General features: G+C 41.7%; 1 pseudogene; it reads right to left on the reverse strand.

Moving 5' to 3' along the window:
- The window catches only part of LOC136398370 (fascin-like), a 54,115-nt pseudogene that overhangs the window by 16,443 nt on the left and 17,228 nt on the right, over positions 1-20,444 (reverse strand).

Raw genomic sequence — 20,444 nt, forward strand, 5'->3', positions numbered from 1 at the left:
TGGATAGAGCATCAACTACGTTGCGGAGGACCCATGTTTGAGACTCTGAGATTACCAGCTTGAGCATGGGCTCATCTGGTTTGAGCAAAGCTCACCAGCTTGGACCCAAGGTCACTGGCTGAACAAAGGGTTACTCAGTCTGCTGAAGCCCCACAGTCAAGGCACATATGAGAAGCAATCAATGAACAACTAAGGTGTCACAACAAAAAACTAATGATTGATGCTTCTCATCTCTCTCTGTTCCTGTCTGTCTGTTCCTATCTATTCTTCTCTCTGACTCTCTATCTGTATCTGAAAAAAAACACCACACACACAAAAAAGAACCATCATGTGGAAAAACCAACTTTGGCCTAAATGAAGAGGACTCTTTAACTAAGGAACACTGAAGAAGCCACACTAAGACTAGTAGGAAAAGCAGAAAGGCAGAGAGGGCTTCCCAGCTCCCAGGAGCAAACGATAGCCCAGAGGGACTCACAAGGCAGGAAGTGAGTTTAGCGAAGAGAGTAGGGTCCTGGGCCCAGAAACAAAGCCCCAGCCAGCAGCCCCAGATCCTAGAAGAGGCATATGGACAGTATTTAGCTGCAAAACAATCCAGAATACTTTTTGTAAGAAAGAGACAGAATTCTCAGACCCAGGATTTTTCTTAAAGGGACAGTGAAGAACACCTCTTTCACAACCACTCACCCAAGACTCTGGGGGACAGGAAGAGATGAGAGGACTGGAATAGCAGGAAGACAGTGTAATCTAGGATGCACAGGGAGAAACACTTTGAGGAGCAGCCACCCTAACCCTTGGGCTGAGTCACTCCCCAAGTCTAAAGTGAATATTTCTGCTGGATCAAGCAATACCAACAACAGGAAGCAGGACACCAACCAAACAAGCTCCCCCACGGCACTCAGATCAGAGTTGCTTAGAAGGAGGAAGCCATCAGGAATACAGTATTGAGTGCTAAGATCTGACCTGTATCACCCCCACCCACACTGCTGAGGGCTCACCACAGGGTGGGTGGTGGCAGGATGCCAATGTTTGGTCATATGGGTGAGGGCAGAAGCAGAGACTGCCATGACTGAAGCCCTGCATGAGCTCAGTCCTGCCGAGCAGGGGCGAAAGTGGTCTGACCTGGCTGCGGGCCAGGTGAGCAAGAGTGGTCCTGCCTGCAGTCCAGCCTGCAGGGGCAAGGCAAAAGCAAGAAAAATGCGTAGACCCAAGGCGGAGCATGGGTGCGCAGCCACACCCATGTTGCTGAGGCTTGAGGCCCCAGTGTGGAGCACAGTCCCACCCATGGGGGCGGGGCTAAGGCCGAGGCTGGAAAGGGCTTGTAGCCCCGGCACATGAATACAACCCCGCCTGTGGAGGAGAGGCAGAAACCACAGCAACTGCAGTACCAGGCCGGCACCAGTAACACCCATACCCAAAAGCCAGAGGCAGAAGCAGACGGGGTGGTTGGTCTGTAGACAGACCACACCAAGAGAACACAGAGGTCACACCCATTGGACTCCTGTGGCCACACTGTTCTTATACACAGACAAAATGGGAAGGCCGAGAAATTCAACCCAAATAAATCAAGAGAAATCCCCAGAAAAGGACTTGAATGAGTCAGATATAACCAAATTACCGAATGCAGAGTTTAAAATAATGATTGTTAGGATTCTCAAAGATCTTAGAGAAAAAATAAATGAACATAATGAGCACCTAAATAAAGCAAGAATAAAAAAGTAAATTGAAATAATAAAAAAGAATCAGTCAGAAATCACAAATACAATATCAGAAATGAAGACCGCAATGGGAGTAATTAAAAGCAGGATGCTTTTAATCACTGTAAAAAAAATAGAGGACTGGATGAAGAAGATGGGGCACATATACACCATGGTATATTATTCAGCTAGGAGAAATGGTGACATCGGATCACTTATAGCGGAATGGTGGAGTCTTGGTAGCATTGTGCGGGGGTGAAATAAGCGAATCAGAAAAAAACAGGAACTGCAGGACTCCATACCTTGGTGGGACATAAAAGCGAGACTAAGAGGCATGAACAGGAGTGTGGTGGCTATGGGGGGTGGGGGGAGGGAAGGAGGGAGAGGGGGAGGGGGAGGGGTACAGAGAGAACTGGATGGAGGGTGGCGGAGGACGATCTCTCTTCGGGTGATGGGTATGCAACAGAACTAAATGACAAGATAACCTGGAAATGTTTTCTTTGAATGTATGTACCCTGATTTATTGATGTCACCCCATTAAAATAAAAATTTATTTATAAAAAAAAAAAAAAAAAGCAGGATGAATGCAGCTGAGGATGAATCAGCGAGTTAGAGGACAAGATAAAGGAAGGCATGGCAGCAGAGCAACAACAACAAAAAAGAGACTCAAAAAGTCTGAGGAAACTCTCAGAGAGCTCTGTGACAACATGAAGAGAAATAACATCCGCATCATAGCTCTTGAAGAGAAAGAGAAAGAAAAAGGGATATAGATCTTGCTCGAAGAAATAATAGCCAAAAAATTCCCTAAATAGATGCAGGAAAAAGTCACACAGGTTCAAGAAGCACAGAGAATTCCATTAAAGAGAAACCCAAAGAAATCTACACCAAGACACATCATAATTAAAATACCAAAGCTAAGAGATTAAGAATACTAAAAGCTGTAAGAGAAAAGCAGTCTATTGCCTACAAAGGAGCCACAATAAAGATGACATCTGACTTCTCAACAGAAACACTTGAAGCCAAAAGGGAATGGCAAGAAATATTCAAAGTAATGCAGAACAAGAGCCTACAATCAAGACTTCTTCATCCAGCAAGGCTTTTGTTTAAAATTGAAGTAGAAATAAAAAGCTTCCTCCAAAACCCCCCAAAAAACTCAAGAAATTCATTACAACCAAACAAATGCTGCAAGATATGTTAAGGGGCCTGTTGTAAATAGAACAAAGGGGGAAAAGAATATAGTAAAATAGGAATGTAGCTTTAAAGAAGAAAATGGCAATAAACAACTGCATATCAATAATAACCTTAAATGTAAATGAATTAAATGATCTGAACAACAGACATAGAATAGCTGCGTGGATAAGAAAACAGGACCCATACATATACTGTCTACAAGAGACAACCTTAAAACAAAATATGCACATAGCCTGAAAGTAAAAGTTTGAAAAAAAATATTTTATGCAAATGAAAATGAAAAAAAAAAAAGCGGGGGTAGTAGCAATACTTATATCTGACAAAATAGAGTTTAAAACAAAGTAAGGGATAAAGAAGGTTACTACATAATAATAAAGAGAGCTATCTAACAGAAAAATATAATCATTATAAATATCTACGCACCTAATATAGGAGAACCTAAATACACAAAGCAGACTTTGACAGATATAAAGGGCTAGATCAACAGCAATACTATAATAGTAGGGGATTTCAGTATCCTACTAACATCACTAGATAGATCCTCAAGAAAGAAAATTAACAAAGAAAAAGCAGACTTAAAGGACACACTTGATCAACTGGATTTAATAGACATCTTTAGAACCTTTCACCCTAAAGCAGCAGAATATACATTCTTTTCAAGTGTGCATAGTACATTCTCTAGGACAGACCACATATTAGGGCATAAAACAAGTCTCAAGAAATTTAAAAGGATTGAAATCATATCAAGCATCTTCTCTGACCACAATGGCATGAAACTAGAAATCAACTACAATAGAAAAACTGAAAAACACTCAAACACTTGGAAAGTAAATAGCATGTTATTAAATAACAAATTAGTTAACAATGAGATCAAAGAAGAAATAAAAAACCTAGAAACAAATGATAATGAGCATACAACAATTCAAAATTTATGGGACACAGTAAAAGCAGTGCTGAGAGGGAAATTTATAGAATTACAGGCATACCTTAAAAAGCTAGAAAAACCTCAACAACTTAACCCTGCATCTAAAAGAATTAGGAAAAGAACAGTAAGTAAAGCCCATAGGTAGTAGAAGAAAGGAAATAATAAAGATCAGAGCAGAAATAAATGACATAGAGGCTAAAAAAAACAATACAGAGGATCAATGAAACCTGGTTCTTTGAAAAGGTAAACAAGTTCGATGAACCTTTAACCACACTCATTAAGAAAAAAAAGAGATGACTCAAATAAATAAAATTAAAAATGAGAGTGGAGAAATAACAACTGACACAACAGAAATACAAAGTATTGTAAGAAAATACTATGAAGAACTGTGTGCTAAAAAATTAGACAACCTAGATGAAATGGACAAATTCCTTAAAACATATAATCTTCCAAAAATTAATCTGGAAGAATCAAAAAACCTAAACAGACCAATTACAACAAATGAGATCAAAACAGTTATCAAGAAACTACCAACAAATAAAAGCTCTGGGTCAGATAGCTTCACAAGTGAATTCTACCAAATATTTCAAGAACTAACTCCTATACATCTCAAGCTATTTCAAAAAATTCAAGAGGAAGAAGACTTCCAATGTCCTTTTATGAGGCAAGCATGATTCTGATTTAAAAACCAGGCAAAGACAACACAAAGGAAGAAAACTATAGGCCAATATCCCTGATGAATATAGATGCTAAAATCCTCAACAAAATATTAGCAAACAGGATCCAGCAATATATGAAAAAAATCATACATCATGATCAAGTGAAATTTATTCTGGGGAGGCAAGGCTGGAACAATATTTGCAAATCCATCAATTTGATTCATCACATAAACAAAAGGAAGGAAAAAATCAACATGATAATTTCAAAGGATGCAGAAAAAACATTTGATAAAACCCAGCAGCCAGCCTGACCAGGCAGTGGCGCAGTGGATAGAGTGTTGGACTGGGGTGCGGAGGACCCGGGTTCGAGACTCTGAGATCGCCAGCTTGAGTGCGGGCTCATCTGGTTTGAGCAAAAAGCTCACCAGCTTGTACCCAAGGTTGGTGGCTTGAGCAAGGGGTTACTTGGTCTGCTGAAGGCCCACGGTCAAGGCACATATGAGAAAGCAATCAATGAACAACTAAGGTGTCTCAAGGAAAAACTGATGATTGATGCTTCTCATCTCTCTCCATTCCTGTCTGTCTGTCCCTATCTATCCCTCTCTCTCTCTGTCCCTGTAAAAAAAAAAAAAAACAAAAAAAAACCCCCAGCAGCCATTCATGAACAAAACATTCAGCAAAGTGGGAATATAATGAACATACCTCAACATGATAAAGGCCATCTATGACAAGCCCACAGCCAACACCATACTTAATGGGCAAAAATTAAAAACAATCTCCTTAAAATCAAGAAGAAAGCAGGGGTGCCCCCTTTCACTACTCTTATTCAACATAGTTCTGGGATTCCTAGCCACAGCAATTAGTCAAGAAGAAATAAAAGGCATTCAAATTGGAAAGAAGAAGTGAAACTATCATTATTGGCAGATGATATAATATTGTATATAAAAAAAACCCTAAAATATCAGTCAAAGAACTACTGGACCTGATAAATGGATTCAGCAAGGTGGTAGGATATAAAATTAATACTCAGAAATCAGAGGCATTTTTATACACCAACAGTGAACTGTCTGAAAGAGAAATTAAGGAAACAATCCCCTTCACTGTTGAAACAAAAAAAAATAAAGTACCTAGGAGTAAATTTAACCAAAGAGATTAAAGACTTGTACTCAGAAAATTATAAAACATTGACAAAATAAATCAAGAAAGATAAAAACAAGTGGACACATATACCGTGTTCATGGATAGGAAGAATATACATCATTAAAATGTCTATATTACCCAAAGCATTTTATAAATTTAATGCAATACTAATTAAAATACCAATGACATACTTCAAAGATATAGAACACATATTCCAAAAATTTATATGAAACCAAAAAAGAACATGAATAATAACCTCAGCAATCTTGAAAAGAAAGAATATAGTGGGAGGTATCATATTTCCTGATATCAAGTTATATTACTAGGCTGTTGTACTTAAAACTGCTTGGTACTGGAATAAGAACAGGCATATAGATCAATGGAACAAAACAAAGAACCCAGAAATAAACCCACACCTTTATGGACAACTGATATTTGACAAAGGAGGTAAGAGCATACATTGGAATAAAGACAGCCTCTTTAACAAATGGCATTTGGAAAATTGGATAGCTACCTGCACAAAAAATGAAACTAGACCACCAACTTACATCATTCACAAAAATAAATTCAAAATGAATAAAAGACTTAAACATAAGCCGTTAAACCATAAGCATCCTAGAAGAAAACAGGCAGTAAGCTCTCCAACATCTCTCGCAGCAATTTATTTGCTGATTTCTCTCCACGGGCAAGTGAAATAAAAGACAGGATAAACAAATGAGACTATATCAAACTAAAAAGCTTTTGCACAGCTAAAGACAATATAAACAGAATAAAAACAAATTGAGAACATATTCGACAATACGTCTGATAAGGGTTTAATAACCAAAATTTATAAAGAACTTGTAAGACTCAACACCAGGAAGATAAACAATCCAATCTAAAAATGGCAAAAGAAATGAATAGACATTTCTCCAAAGAGGACATACAGATGGCCAATAAGCATATGAAAAAATGCTCAACATCACTAATCATTAGAGAAATGCAAATTAAAAACACAATGAAATATCTCCTCATACCGGTCAGAATGGCGTTCATCAATAAAACAACACAGAATAAGTGCTGGCAAGGATTTGGAGAAAAGGGAACCCTCCTGCACTGCTGGTGGGAATGCAGACTGGTGCCACTGTGGAAAACAGTATGGAGATTTCTCAAAAAATTAAAAATTGAACTGCCTTTTGACCCACCCATCCCACTTTTAGGAATATGTCCTATGAACACCATAGCACTGTTTCAAAAGGAGAGATGCACCCCCATGTTTATGGCAGCATTGTTCACAATAGTGAAGATCTGGAATCAGCCCAAGTTTCTGTCAGTGGATGCGTGGATTAAAAAGTGGTGGTACATAGGCCCTGGCCGGTTGGCTCAGTGGTAGAGCGTCGGCCTGGCGTGCGGGGGACCCGGGTTTGATTCCCGGCCAGGGCACATAGGAGAAGCGCCCATTTGCTTCTCCACCCCCCCTTCCTCTCTGTCTCTCTCTTCCCCTCCCGCAGCCAAGGCTCCATTGGAGCAAAGATGGCCCGGGCGCTGGGGATGGCTCCTTGGCCTCTGCCCCAGGCGCTACAGTGGCTCTGGTCGCGGCAGAGCGACGCCCCGGAGGGGCAGAGCATTGCCCCCTGGTGGGCAGAGCATAGCCCCTGGTGGGCGTGCCGGGTGGATCCCGGTCTGGCGCATGCGGGAGTCTGTCTGACTATCTCTCCCCGTTTCCAGCTTCAGAAAAATACAAAAAAAAAAAAGTGGTGGTACATATACACAATGGAATACTATGGGGCCATAAAAAAGAAGGAAATTTTATTTTTGCAACAATTTGGATGGACCTGGAAACTATTACGTTAAGTGAAATAAGCCAGGCAGAAAAAGAAAAATATCATATAACATCACTTATTTGAGAAATCCAATGAACAATGTGAACTGAGGAACGGAATTGAGACAGAGGAGGGATCAAAGGTAGGAGAGGAAAAAAGGACAGAGGGAAAGTGGATAATAGGATGGGATAAACCATGAAGGGAAGGGGGAAAGGCGCTATGGGAAGGGGGTAAGGGAGATGTTGAGGGAGTACGAGGGAGGGTGGATGCATTTGGGGCTACACTAGAATCTTTGTAAACACAATAAAGTATAATCAATTAAAAAATTTTTGAAGCATTTCTGATTGGCCATTTTGTTTTAGCATTGGCTGGATAATCAAGAACATTTATGCACTATAAATGGAAATGTAAACCATTATTACCTTTCTTGAAGGCAGTTTAGCAGCATCTATAAAACATACTCCCTGATCCAGTATCTAGCATATTGTAGGCATGCATTGATTGTTTGTTGACTTAATGCAGGATTACATGAGGGAATGAAAAAAACATAAATATTATTGTCAGACAGAGGTGAATATTGTCCCTGGCCATGCCATTATTTACTAAGGATCATTTAGGCCAGGAGTTGGGAACGTATGCCTCGTGAGCTAGATGTGGCTCTTTTGATGGCTGCATCTGGCTCACAGACAAATCTTTAATTAAAAAAATAATAACGTTAAAAATATAAAACATTCTCATGTATTACAATCCATTCATTTCCTACCGCTCATTTTCATGGTTGCGGGTGGCTGGAGCCAATTACAGCTGTCCTCTGGGACAACACCAAATTTTTATTGGATTATGCATAATGTACATGGGTCATTGTGAGGTCAGGAAGTAAACTTCCCTCCTTTTAATCAAGTAGTCAGCTAGCTAACTGCAGAAACACTTTTGACAAGAAAGATTACTAAAAGAAAAAAAGATGAGGAGTATTGTACTTTTCAGCAGGAATGGACAGAGGAACTCACCTTTGTGGAGAGACCAGGTTCTTCAGTGTGTCTAATATGCAATGATAAAATTGCATCGATGAAACGGTCAAATATAAAACGGCACTTCGACACATGCCATGCTACATTTGCATTGAAATATCCAGCAGGGGACAGCAGGAAGAAAGCATGTCAAGAGCTATCATGCAGAGTGCAAGCTGGTCAGCACCAACTCCGTGTTTAGACCCAACAAGGTGACAGGAATTCGGCTAGCTTTGGGGGTACTTTAGCAATTGTGAGAAACAGAAAGCCATTCACAGATGGGGAGTATGCCAAAACATTCATGCTTGATGTTGCAAATGGACTTTTTGACAACTTTTTGGATAAAGACAAGATAATCAAACAAATAAAAGACATGCCTCTGTCAGCAAGAACTGTCCACGATTGTACCATCAAGATGGCAAATTAAATTGAGGCAACAAAAGCGAAGGACACAAATGCAGCACCATTCTTTTCTCTCGCTTTAAGTGAGTCAACAGATGTAAGCCATTTATTGCAGTTCAGCGTGATTGCAAGGTATGCTGTCGGTGACACACTATGTGAGGAAAGTCTTGCTGTTTTGCCTATTAAAGAGACAACAAGAGAGAAGAATTTATTCCAGTCTTTCACTGAGTTCGCTAAAGAAAAAAAACTACTGATGGATAAACTTATTTCGGTGTATACTGATGGTGCTCTGTACATGGTGGGGAAAAACAGAGGATTCATAGTGCTTCTTCGTGAACATGCAGAGACCCATCCTAAGTTTTCACTGCATCCTATATCAAGAGGCGCTTTGTGCTCAGATGTGTGGCGAGCAGCTCGGTGAGGTGATGTTGCTGGTCATTCGGGAGGTCAACTTTATTGTTGCTTGAGCTATAAATGATCGCCAGTTTAAAACACTGCTGGATGAAGTTGGGAATAGTTATCCTGGTCTGCTTCTGCATAGCAATGTGCGTTGGTTGTCAAGAGAGAAGGTGCTCAGCTGTTTCACGGCTTGTCTGAGTGAAATCCGGACTTTCTTTGAAATGAAAAACGTTGAGCATCCTGAGTTAGCTAACACTGAGTGGCTCCTGAAGTTCTATCTCATGGACATGACTGAACATCTGAACCAGCTCAATGTGAAAATGCAAGGCGTTGGAAATACAGTCTTATCCCTTCAACAAGCAGTGTTTGCATCTGAAAACAAGCTGGAACTCTTCATCGCCACATTGAAACAGGTCATTTACTACACTTTGAAAAACTGAGAGAGTTTAAAGATGCATGCACAGCAAGTGACCCTGCTCAACATCTTGATCTCCAGCAGCTAGCAGGGTTCACATCTAGTCTCCTGCAGTCATTCAAAATGCTCTTTGGAGAATTTCGTGAGTGCACTCATCTTTTTAAGTTCATCACCGATATGCACCAGTGTGCAGTGGACAACACCGACCTGAGTTACATCCTCGGTGTCTCCATCAGACATTTTGAGCTACAAGCTGCTGACCTGAAGGCCTCAGACATGTGGATAAATAAGTTCAAGTAACTGAATGAACATTTTGAAAGACTTGCATGACAGCAAGCAGAGTTGGTGAGCAAACACAAGTGGGGAGAAATGAAAAAACTTCAACCCGCAGACCAGCTGATTGTCAAAACTTGGAACGTGCTTCCCGTCATATAACACACTTTGCAGCATATGAGTATTGCTGTACTGACAATGTTTGGCTCTATGTATGCATATGAGCAGTCTTTCTCACATATAAAGAACGTTAAGACCAACCTATGATCACGTTTAACAGATGGAAGTCTCAACGCTTGCATGAACCTTAACCTCACCACGTATCAACCAGACTACAAAGCCATCAGCAAAACCATGCAGCACCAGAAGTCACATTAATGGTAAGAAGTACTTTATTCATCATTTGTTAGCAACAGCATAACAACATTATTCAAAAGAATTCATAGACTTTTTGTACTTTAAAAGTGTTGCTCTTACATAAAATGCACACATTTACTTGTATTTAGTATTAAACATATTGTATGGCTCTCACGGAATTACATTTTAAAATATGTGGCATTTATGGCTCTCTCAGCCAAAATGCTTCCCGACCCCTGATTTAGGCAATTTACTTAACTTCCTTTTGGCCAACTTTCTTTTCTAGAAAAATATGTAATGCAAAGAAACTCAATTTCTTTAACGTAACCCTTTTTTCTGTTTACCCACTCCCTTCCTTAATCAAACTGTCTTTAGAACAAAGCCTCAGGTCTGCAGAAACATAGTTTTAGTCAAGCTGAAGATAACATTTTGACTTTACTTGTGTTTCAGCCTGTAACACAGATCTTCAAGACCATGTATATCTATCTACTTGTCTCACAGATATTCTAAAACATACCACCACAAGGAGGACCAGGTGAAACACACATAGTCTTTCTTACTTACATACAGGAAGGCCTGATGGTGGCCGGTTGGGCTGCGGGTCCACAACTGGCCACAGTTGATCTAACTTATAAAGCAGTTATATAATAGCAGCAGAAAGCTAAGGGCAGGAAGTGCATGTGCTGGGAATCAGGGAACGGAAGCCTTTCTTTAAAGTCTGCTTGTTCCTTTTGAAGAACATGACGCACGTTCAAGAGCAGACAGACCTGGGCCCTGGGCCATCTGCTAGGAGTTGAGAAAGGGCCATGTCCAGCATTAACTCTACACTTTACCCTGACATTTCTCTTCCATCTCATAATCTACGTGAAATTCTTGTGACAGAATAATCTATGTGAAATTCTTGTGACAGAGAGCCCCTGTTGGCCAAGCAGTGGTAACATCACATTCAGATACCACAGATACAGAATAAGCTATTGTACAAGTGAGCACCAGCAAGAGCAGACAGATACCTATAATGCTGAATAGCATGTACTTTAAACCTGTGGTAGCCACCCCTTGGGGTGGATTACATTTCCAGCCCATTAGCTCTTTCAGTACAGTGAGGGGCTGGGATGCGTAAATCGATGCACATGGAGGCCAGCCACCTTAGTCCAGTCCAAACTGCATGGCTGAGAGGTGGTCAAGGTCATGCTTGAGTCTGATTTCTAACCCACTGTATGTCCTTTCAGATGAGGTGAAACACATGTTTTCTGGTGGTATGGAAAGTAGAGTCAGTGTGGTTCTACCTATGCAGCCAGGTCCATTCTATCTGGTTGGCTAGACGAGTTTGCCAGGGTAAGCTGTCTGCCACTGAGGTGGGAAACTCTGAGCCCACCCAACATGCATTGCAATTCTGGATGTCAGAAAAGTGCCCTGCTCATTGCAGAAAGGAGTTACCTATATTTAACTTCAGTAAGGTAAGAATAACTTAAGACAGGTAAGATAAGGTTACCAATATAGGCAAATCCCTACCATCAGGTAAAATGCAGGCAGTTGGCCCTGGCTGGCTGGCTCAGTAGTAGAGCATCGGCCTGGAATGCAGGAGTCCCGGGTTCAATTCCCGGCCAGGGCACACAGGAGAAGCGCCCATCTGCTTCTCCACCCCTCCCCCTCTCCTTCCTCTCTGTCTCTCTCTTCCTCTCCCGCAGCTGAGGCTCCATTGGAGCAAAGATGGCCCGGGTGCTGAGGATGGCTCTGTGGCCTCTGTCTCAGGCGCTAGAATGGCTCTGGATGCAACAGAGCGACGCCCCAGGGGGGCAGAGCATCTCCCCCTGGTGGGCATGCCGGGTGGATCCCGGTCGGGCGCATGCGAGAGTCTGTCTGATTGCCTCCCCGTTTCCAACTTCAGAAAAATACAAAAAAAAAAAAAAAAATTATTAAGATTTTCTAATAAAAACTTAAAAAAAAAAAATGCAGGCAGTTGTAAGATCCTGTGTCACCAGGGTCATACTGTAAGGGGATGTCCTGGCTTCTTATACTATTCCCAGGTTTGTGCTACCCCTTCCTTACCTGTGAGGATGGGTGTATATGTGAGGTCCTAATCTGTCAGACTGGGGCAATGTATGTCCATTTGGGAATGGTCTGATTAACAGAATTTTGGCAGCAGACCTGTGTTGGCCAATTACTTGAGATTGCTGGTAGCAAGAGCTGATTCTGGGCTAGACACCCCCACCTTCTGCCGAGGGAAAAGCATGGAACACCACTTGGGGCTAATCTGTACTCCCCAATCCCAACTCAGAGTTGACCACCCCAGGGGCACATCCTGAGAGGCTGGCAGGAGCCTGTTATTCTGTTGGCCTTGCCCAGGCTTCAGGTCTTGTGTGGACTGCAGCTGCTTGTGCATGGGTGCCGACCAGGGCTGGGTCAACAATGTCACTGGGGCAGCTTGTCCACCCTGTGGCCAGTCACTCAAGTGTCTGAAGCATCTTGATATGAGTCAGTATCAGTCTGCAGAGCCTGTTTCAGTAGACTGTTATATCATTCTATGAGTCTGGCTCTAACAGGGTTATAGGGTACATGAAATCATCGATTGATGTGCTGGGTCTCTGTCCAGTCCTGGACCAGGTGTCTGGTGAAATAGGTCTCCTGGTCACTTTCTATTACTTCAGGCATGCCATAGGAGGCACAACCCCCAGACGGTCACCTTTTGTTTGGCCTTTTCACTTGGGTATACTTGCAGAAGTCCTGTCATTGTATTGACACAGGTGAGTACATACCTGGACCTTTTACTGTGGGACAAGGGTCCAATATAGTCCACCTGACAAGAGGTCAAGGGTGACTCCCCCCATTGGATCTTTCCATCCTACTGTAGGAGAGGGCGGGGGTGTGTTTTAGCATATACTGGGCACTGTTGACATGCATCTACGATGTCCTCATACCTGAGGGGCAGGTCTCAGGCCATTACTGTCTCCCACATGGTGCACTGACCATCACAACGTAACTTCCACTGCAACCAGTCTGCAGTGTCAGCTGCCGGGCAACTTCCAATCACCGGATCCACACCAAAGAGTTAGCCTCGGCCCTGGCCGGTTGGCTCAGTGGTAGAGCGTCGGCCTGGCCAGGGCACACAGGAGAGGCTCCCATCTGCCTCTCCACCCCTCCCCCTCTCCTTCCTCTCTGTCTCTCTCTTCCCCTCCCGCAGTGAGGCTCCATTGGAGCAAAGATGGCCCGGGCACTGGGGATGGCTCCTTGGCCTCTGCCCCAGGCGCTAGAGTGGCTCTGGTTGCGGCAGAGTGACGCCCCGGAGGGGCAGAGCATCACCCTCTGGTGGGCAGAGCATCGCCCCCTGGTGGGCGTGCTGAGTGGATCCCGGTCAGGCTCATGCGGGAGTCTGTCTGACTGTCTCTCCCCATTTCCAGCTTCAGAAAAATACAAAAAAAAAAAAAAGAGTTAGCCTCCTCATTGCAGGGGCTGTTCAGAGGCTAGTGTCTCCTGACATGGGACACTGTGACAGTCTTGCTCTGGTATAAGCACCCAAAATCAGCCCACATGTCTTGATCCTAAAGGGGCTTCTGATATATAATCCAATTGGCTTGTTCCCACACAGGGAACCAGAGAGTCAATCCTCTACACACTGCCCAACTGTCAGTGCAAACTGTTAGGGGACCAGGTTCCCAGGTTATGACAATCCATACTGACTACAGTTCAGCTCACTGACTGCTTTGCCCTTCACTGTCCTCCATCCAAATGTTCTTAGTCACTGGCAGGTATGTGACTTCACACCATCAAGGTGGCACTGCTCAACAAGAGCCATTGCTTTACCAGGCCTCCTTTGAGATGGGGAGCTTTCCTTCCTCAGCCAGGGAGGGTTTCACAGCCTGGTGCTCAGGCTTTGTCGGTCCTGTATGTACAATAGCGGCGCAAAGCCATGGGCAGGAAGCACATTTGCTATAAGTCAGGAAATGGAAACCTTCTTCAAGGTTTGTCTGTTTTCTGGCAGAACATGATGCACATACTAGAGTGAACAGCCCCAGGCCCTGAGCCATGTCTGCCAGGAGGTATGCATTAACTGTGCAGAGCCTTAGAACCGAGAAAGTGGACCAACCCTACAGACCACACCCACGTGAAACCAGACAGAACAATGTCATGGCTGACATCAGGACCTGATACAATGATCAACTAACTACTCTCTATCTTGGCCCATACCAGTGGTCAGCTAATTCAGTCAACAGAGCAAAATATCAACAGTACAACAATTGAAATTTCTTTTGAAAGTCAAAAATTTTAAACTTAAACTATATAGGTAGGTACATTGTTATTAACTTAATTAGGGTACTCCTAAACTGGCCTTTACTAAAAATGTCCTCAATGTGATTGAGGTACGTTCGCTGAGGTCGACTCCTTCCAACTCTCCCATCCACACTCATCTCGTGTACTTGTTTCGTCTGTCTCCTTTTGTTCATCCTCTCTATATGTCCAAACCATCTCAACATGCCTCTCTCTGTCCTCGACACTACATCTTCTTTTACTCCACAACACTCCCTAAAATTAACTTAATAAACTTCACTTAAAGTGTTAAGTCTTAGTTAAACTATAGGTACGTTGAATAAAACTTGATGTCATACTTAATAACGATATTATTTATTGATAAAATTAAATTGTAAGGTATCCATAAACTTAAATCATGACAATGACTGACAAACACTAATGCAAACAATGACCTTGCATCTCCTTGGAAAGTTTGGGTAAGTCAGGTTGGTATGTTGTTTTTAATTTTAGGCACAATTTCAGGTTATCATCAATAAGACTTTGGTTCTTCTCAATTTACTCTTGATAAGGTTTATGCTTGAAAATGATTGTTCGGCCTGACCTGTGGTGGCGCAGTGGATCAAGCTTCAACCTGGAACACTGAGGTCGCCGGTTCAAAACCCTGGGCTTGCCTGGTCAAGGCACATATGGGAGTTGATGCTTCCTGCTCCTCCCCCCCTTCTCTCTCTCTTTCTTTCTCTCTCTCTCTCTCCTTTAAAATGAATAAATAAAAAAAATAATTTAAAAATCTAAATTAAAAAAAAGAAAGAAAGAAAATAATTGTTCACATGAATATGTAGACCTGAATAAGGAAAGAACAGCAAACGCTAGTTTTTTCAGCTGATTATATGAGTCAGGAATACTATTCCAAGTGTAAAAAATCAACATATCTTCCTTCTCCAGGTCTTTCAAAGCAGACCACTTGTGCTGTGCACTAAGTTCACATTTGTTTTTCTCCTATATCTCTATATCAGCACAGAGACGTTCAAATTTCGAGCTCTACAATTCTTTGTTTTTTAAATCCAGCAATTGCATTTCAAAGTTGCCAATGTCAATATTAAAGGGAGAAAAATTAAATTCTGTTACAGTAGCATTAGAGGGTTTTTTTTTTGGTTTTTTTTTCTGAAGCTGGAAACAGGGAGAGACAGTCAGGCAGACTCCCGCATGCGCCCGACCGGGATCCACCCAGCACGCCCACCAGGGGGTGACGCTCTGCCCACCAGGGGGTGACGCTCTGCCCCTCCAGGGCGTTGCTCTGTTGCGACCAGAGCCACTCTAGCGCCTGGGGCAGAGGCCAAGGAGCCATCCCCAGCATCTGGGCCATCTTTGCTCCAGTGGAGCCTCGCTGCGGGAGGGGAAGAGAGAGACAGATAGGAAGGAGAGGGGGAGGGGTGGAGAGGCAGATGGGTGCTTCTCCTGTGTGCCCTGGCCGGGAATCGAACCCGGGACTTCTGCACGCCAGGCCGACGCTCTACCACCAAGCCAACCAGCCAGGGCCCATTAGAGGTATTTTAACAAAGGCTAACGTCACTTTGCTGTTTCTGAATTCCTGAAACCTGCTGAGAAAAGCTTACCTTATATTTAAGAGTGTTTTTTTCAAATAGCAAATGTCAATATCAGAATTCTTTTCTTGGGGATGTTCCAAAGGGCTTGGAAGGTGAATCAAAGTTTCTCTTTCAAAATCTTGAGCAAGGCCCTGGCTGGTTGGCTCGGTGGTAGAGCGTCGGCCTGGCGTGCAGGAGTCCCGGGTTTGATTCCTGGCCAGGGCACACAGGAGAAGCGCCCATCTGCTTCTCCACCCCTCCCCCTCTCCTTCCTCTCTGTTTCTTTCTTCCCCTCCTGCAGCCAAGGCTCCGCTGGAGCAAAGTTTGCCTGGGCACTGAGGATGGCTCTGTGGCCTCTGCCTCAGGCACTAGGATGGCTCTGGATTCTGGATGCAACAGAGCGAGGCCCCAAGATGGGCAGAGCATCGCCCCCTGGTGGGCATGCCGGGTGGATCCCGGTGGGGCACATGCGGGAGTCTGTCTGACTGCCTCCCAGTTCGTTTCTAGCTTCAGAAAAATACAAAAAAAAAAGGTTAAAAAAAAAAAAACCTACCCTTTGACCCAGCAACTCTATTCATAGTTTTCTCTCCAAGAGAAATGAGCATATATACCTATATATACATATTTTTTAAAAAAGACTGTATAAAAATGTTCATTGCAGTCTGACCTATGGTAGTACAGGGCGTAAAGCATAAGACCAGGAACTCTGAGGTCACCAGTTTGAGGGCACAAGCTTGTCTAGTCCCAGGCACCTATGGGAGTTGATGCTTCCTGCTCCAACCCCCTTCTCTCTCTCTCCTCTCTAAAATAAAATTTTAAAATCTTACAATGGAACAGTACACAGTAATAATAAAGTAAAAAAAAAAATCTTGAGCAAAAAGAGATAATTTGTTTTTGAATGAAATAACTTTTTCTAACATCAAAAAAATTGTGTTTTTTCCCTATAGTTTACGATTAAACTGATTTAGATGAGACATACATCTATCATGAAATAAAATTTTTGGATCCACTGATCATTCATTAGTTCTGGATAGTGAACACCCTTCTCAAGGAGAAATGCTTTAATTTCTGTTTAATAAGGAAGTGAAACGTTTCAAAACGTTTCCTCTTGATAACCAACGTACCTTGTTATGCAGCAGAAGATCTGCATACCCACTCTCCATTTCAACTAAAAAATTTTTAAATTGGTGATGATTAAGCACTTTAGCTATAATGGAGTTGATAATCTTAATCACCAATTTCATAACTTTGCAAATTTCTTCTGGAAATGTCTGCGCACAAAGTGCTTCTTGATGAATGATGCAATGGTATGTAAGTATCTCATGATTAATTTTTTCTTTCAAAATAGCAACAAACCTGTTTCTTACGCTGGTCATACTTTTTGCCCCATCTGTTGAAATTGAGACAATTTTATCGAGTGGAATATGATGTTTTTCCATGGGCTCAATTACAGCATTTACTATATCCTCTCCACGTGTTTGACCTTTGAGTGGCAATAATCCTAAAAGTTCTTCTTTAGGAGCTGTAGATGAAATAAATCATACAAAAAGTTAAACTTGCACTGTATTATTTATTTCACAAGACTTGTCAACTGTTATTGATAAAGCTAAAACCAATTTAAGATCTTTGACTTGCTGGTTCATTATATTCGAAGACACTTTGTTTTATCTTTCACTGTCTTAGCAGACAATGGTAACTCTTAAATTATTTTAGAATATCTGCTTTGTTCTTAAAATCCTGAAATAGCTCTTTGGATGCATTTATAAAACAACTTTTTATGTATTCGCCATCTGTATATGGTTTTCCTCTCTTAGCAATCTCTTGACTAACCACAAAACTTGCAATATTAACATTGTTGGAAGATTGCATTCAGTAATTAAATACTGTACAGAACTTGATTTTTCTTGACTCTTCTTAAGTTCCTCAACTGCTTTCTTCCCTTTATCACTGACAGGATATTTAGTACGAAATGAAATGTGTTTAGTTGTAAAGTGTCTCTCCAAATTTAATTTCTTGTTATGCGTCAATTATTCCTGACAAGATAGGTAGAAAGGCCATTTAAGTTTTGAATAAACATGAAAGTCTCAGTCCATTCAACTTTAAATTCATGGTTTTTGTCTTCCATTTTTCTTTGCTTCTTCTTTGTAGCCATGTCAGACAGGGCACCTAAAAAATGTTTCATTTTATAATAATAAAGCCACCAACACAAAATAATTACAATTCTTAAATTGATGACAAAAATACCTGTAGGATTTGCAGCTGGTTGGAAAAATACAGGTAACTTTATGCTTCGATTAAGTATACTTTTGTCACCTGCGCGCAATTTGCTGACGCAACTAGCACTAACCACTGCACAGTGAGACTGCTGACTGACTGGCTCACTCAACTCCCACATGAATCGTGTGCACCGCCCCTGCGCTGCGTATTCCATCGCCTGCCTGTGCAGCGTCTCTAGTCCCTACTGACCGAAACCCCACGCATACCTGCGCACCCACACGTGGTATTTAGTGGAAGAGCCACACTCAAGGGGCCAAAGAGCTGCACGTGGCTTGCGAGCCGTGGTTTGCCGACCACTGGCCCACACTGTGGTAAGGTACCAAAAAATTGCAAAAGTTAATATTAATATTTTAAGAGAAAAAGTCAGGCTTCTTGCCCCATCCTTTCTTTAGAGAATGGAGGGAGAAGAATGCAGAAGCTCTCTGGCTTGCAAGGATGACTGGGTCATTTAGTTTAACTATAGTTCTCTGAAAGGATAATGGTTATCTGAAGAAATTTTTTTCCCTTTCAATAGGAGACAATGTTGGCATGCCCTACACTGATTTTAACTCTCCCTTCCTTCCTGGTGTCCTGAGAGTAACATATACCTCTAGGCAAAGGAGGGGAGATATACACTAAGAGATTTGTGAATGTCTTTGATATGTAAAATGACATCACTATTGTGTTACCTTGAAAGTTTTAATGTCTTTTATAAATCCTCTAGACCAGACATGGCCAACAGTTTTTGCCCCCGGGCCAGATTAGAAAGAAAACGTTTTTTAACGGGCCAGACAAAATATTAAAATTAAAATGTTAAATATAAAAATGATTCATTTAAGTAAACAAAATTTTATTATGTAATTTGTTTATGAATAAATGTGAGTGAAAAAAATTTTAATATACAATATTATTTTAATAAAAATATTTTTAATAAAAATATAATTACATACCGTATAAATATCCAAATTGTATTGCAATCAATTGAAACAATATTTAATTAATAGAATGAGCTTGAAGGGGTTATATCACAAATAAAACAATTATTTTGTTTTACAAACAGCCTGGACACGTTTTCAGTTATTAACTGCAGCTACTGTCTATGCTACAATGCCACTTGATTCAGCACACTTGACCACAAAAATAATGAATTGTTTGAACTTAGGTGCACACTGGCAAACTCCACCTCAAAGAATGTGGGTTTCACATCGCCGCTAAACATCAAAGAGTTCATATCGAGTACAGACGAGTATAAATGTTGTAAATCTTTATAATGGAATTAAAAAAAAAAAGTATTGCAGATCTATTCGATCAATTATTGGAAGTTAACCCTCGCTTAGTCACACGCAGAATTCTTTTCCGCGTATAACTATCTTCTTAAATATCTCGATTTCCAATAATCAAAAATGCTTCCACTTCTGAGTAGCTAAGATTTTAAAGTAGTGGAGAATATTAAAAATTTAATTGCGGGCCACATAAACTCATTACGTGGGCTGCATTCGGCCCGTGGGTCGTATGTTGTCCATGCCTGTTCTAGACAAATGTTATAAGCTTGTTAATGATTTTGTCATGCTCCCCCCAACCTGTATGTGGTGAAAGGTATATAACCAGCCTCAGAGTTATATTCAACACTGCACAATTTTGGTCAGCTATACTCCGTGTTAGTCATATGTGTTGGAATCCAGGGGAATCTGAAAGACCAGAGTCACAGGCTTTATTGAAAGGAAAGGAGGAAAGGAACCCTGCCGGGCACTTCTCCCAGGGGAGAAGAGCGCTGGTTATAGACTACGGGTGAGTTATATAGTGTTTGGGAGAGCCTGAGAGGATACTGAAGCAAAAGTTCTGGTATGTCCGGAGCCTCTCCTTGGGGCGGCTTCTCAGTTTTTTGGAATTCCTTTGTCTCAGGGGTGATAGTCCAGTAAGGGTGAGGTCTGACAGATAAGCGGAACATCAGAGGGCAGTTTGGAATACACATATCTATCAATATGCAGCCAGTTTAATCAATAAAACTCAAAAATTTATTTGGACTTGGTGTCTCTATGTAAACCCACAGAAGTAAGGTACAGTACTTTATAACAACACCAATCAGTAGAGCT

Source organism: Saccopteryx leptura, chromosome 3, assembly GCF_036850995.1.
Source record: "Saccopteryx leptura isolate mSacLep1 chromosome 3, mSacLep1_pri_phased_curated, whole genome shotgun sequence".
Lineage (NCBI taxonomy): Eukaryota > Metazoa > Chordata > Mammalia > Chiroptera > Emballonuridae > Saccopteryx > Saccopteryx leptura.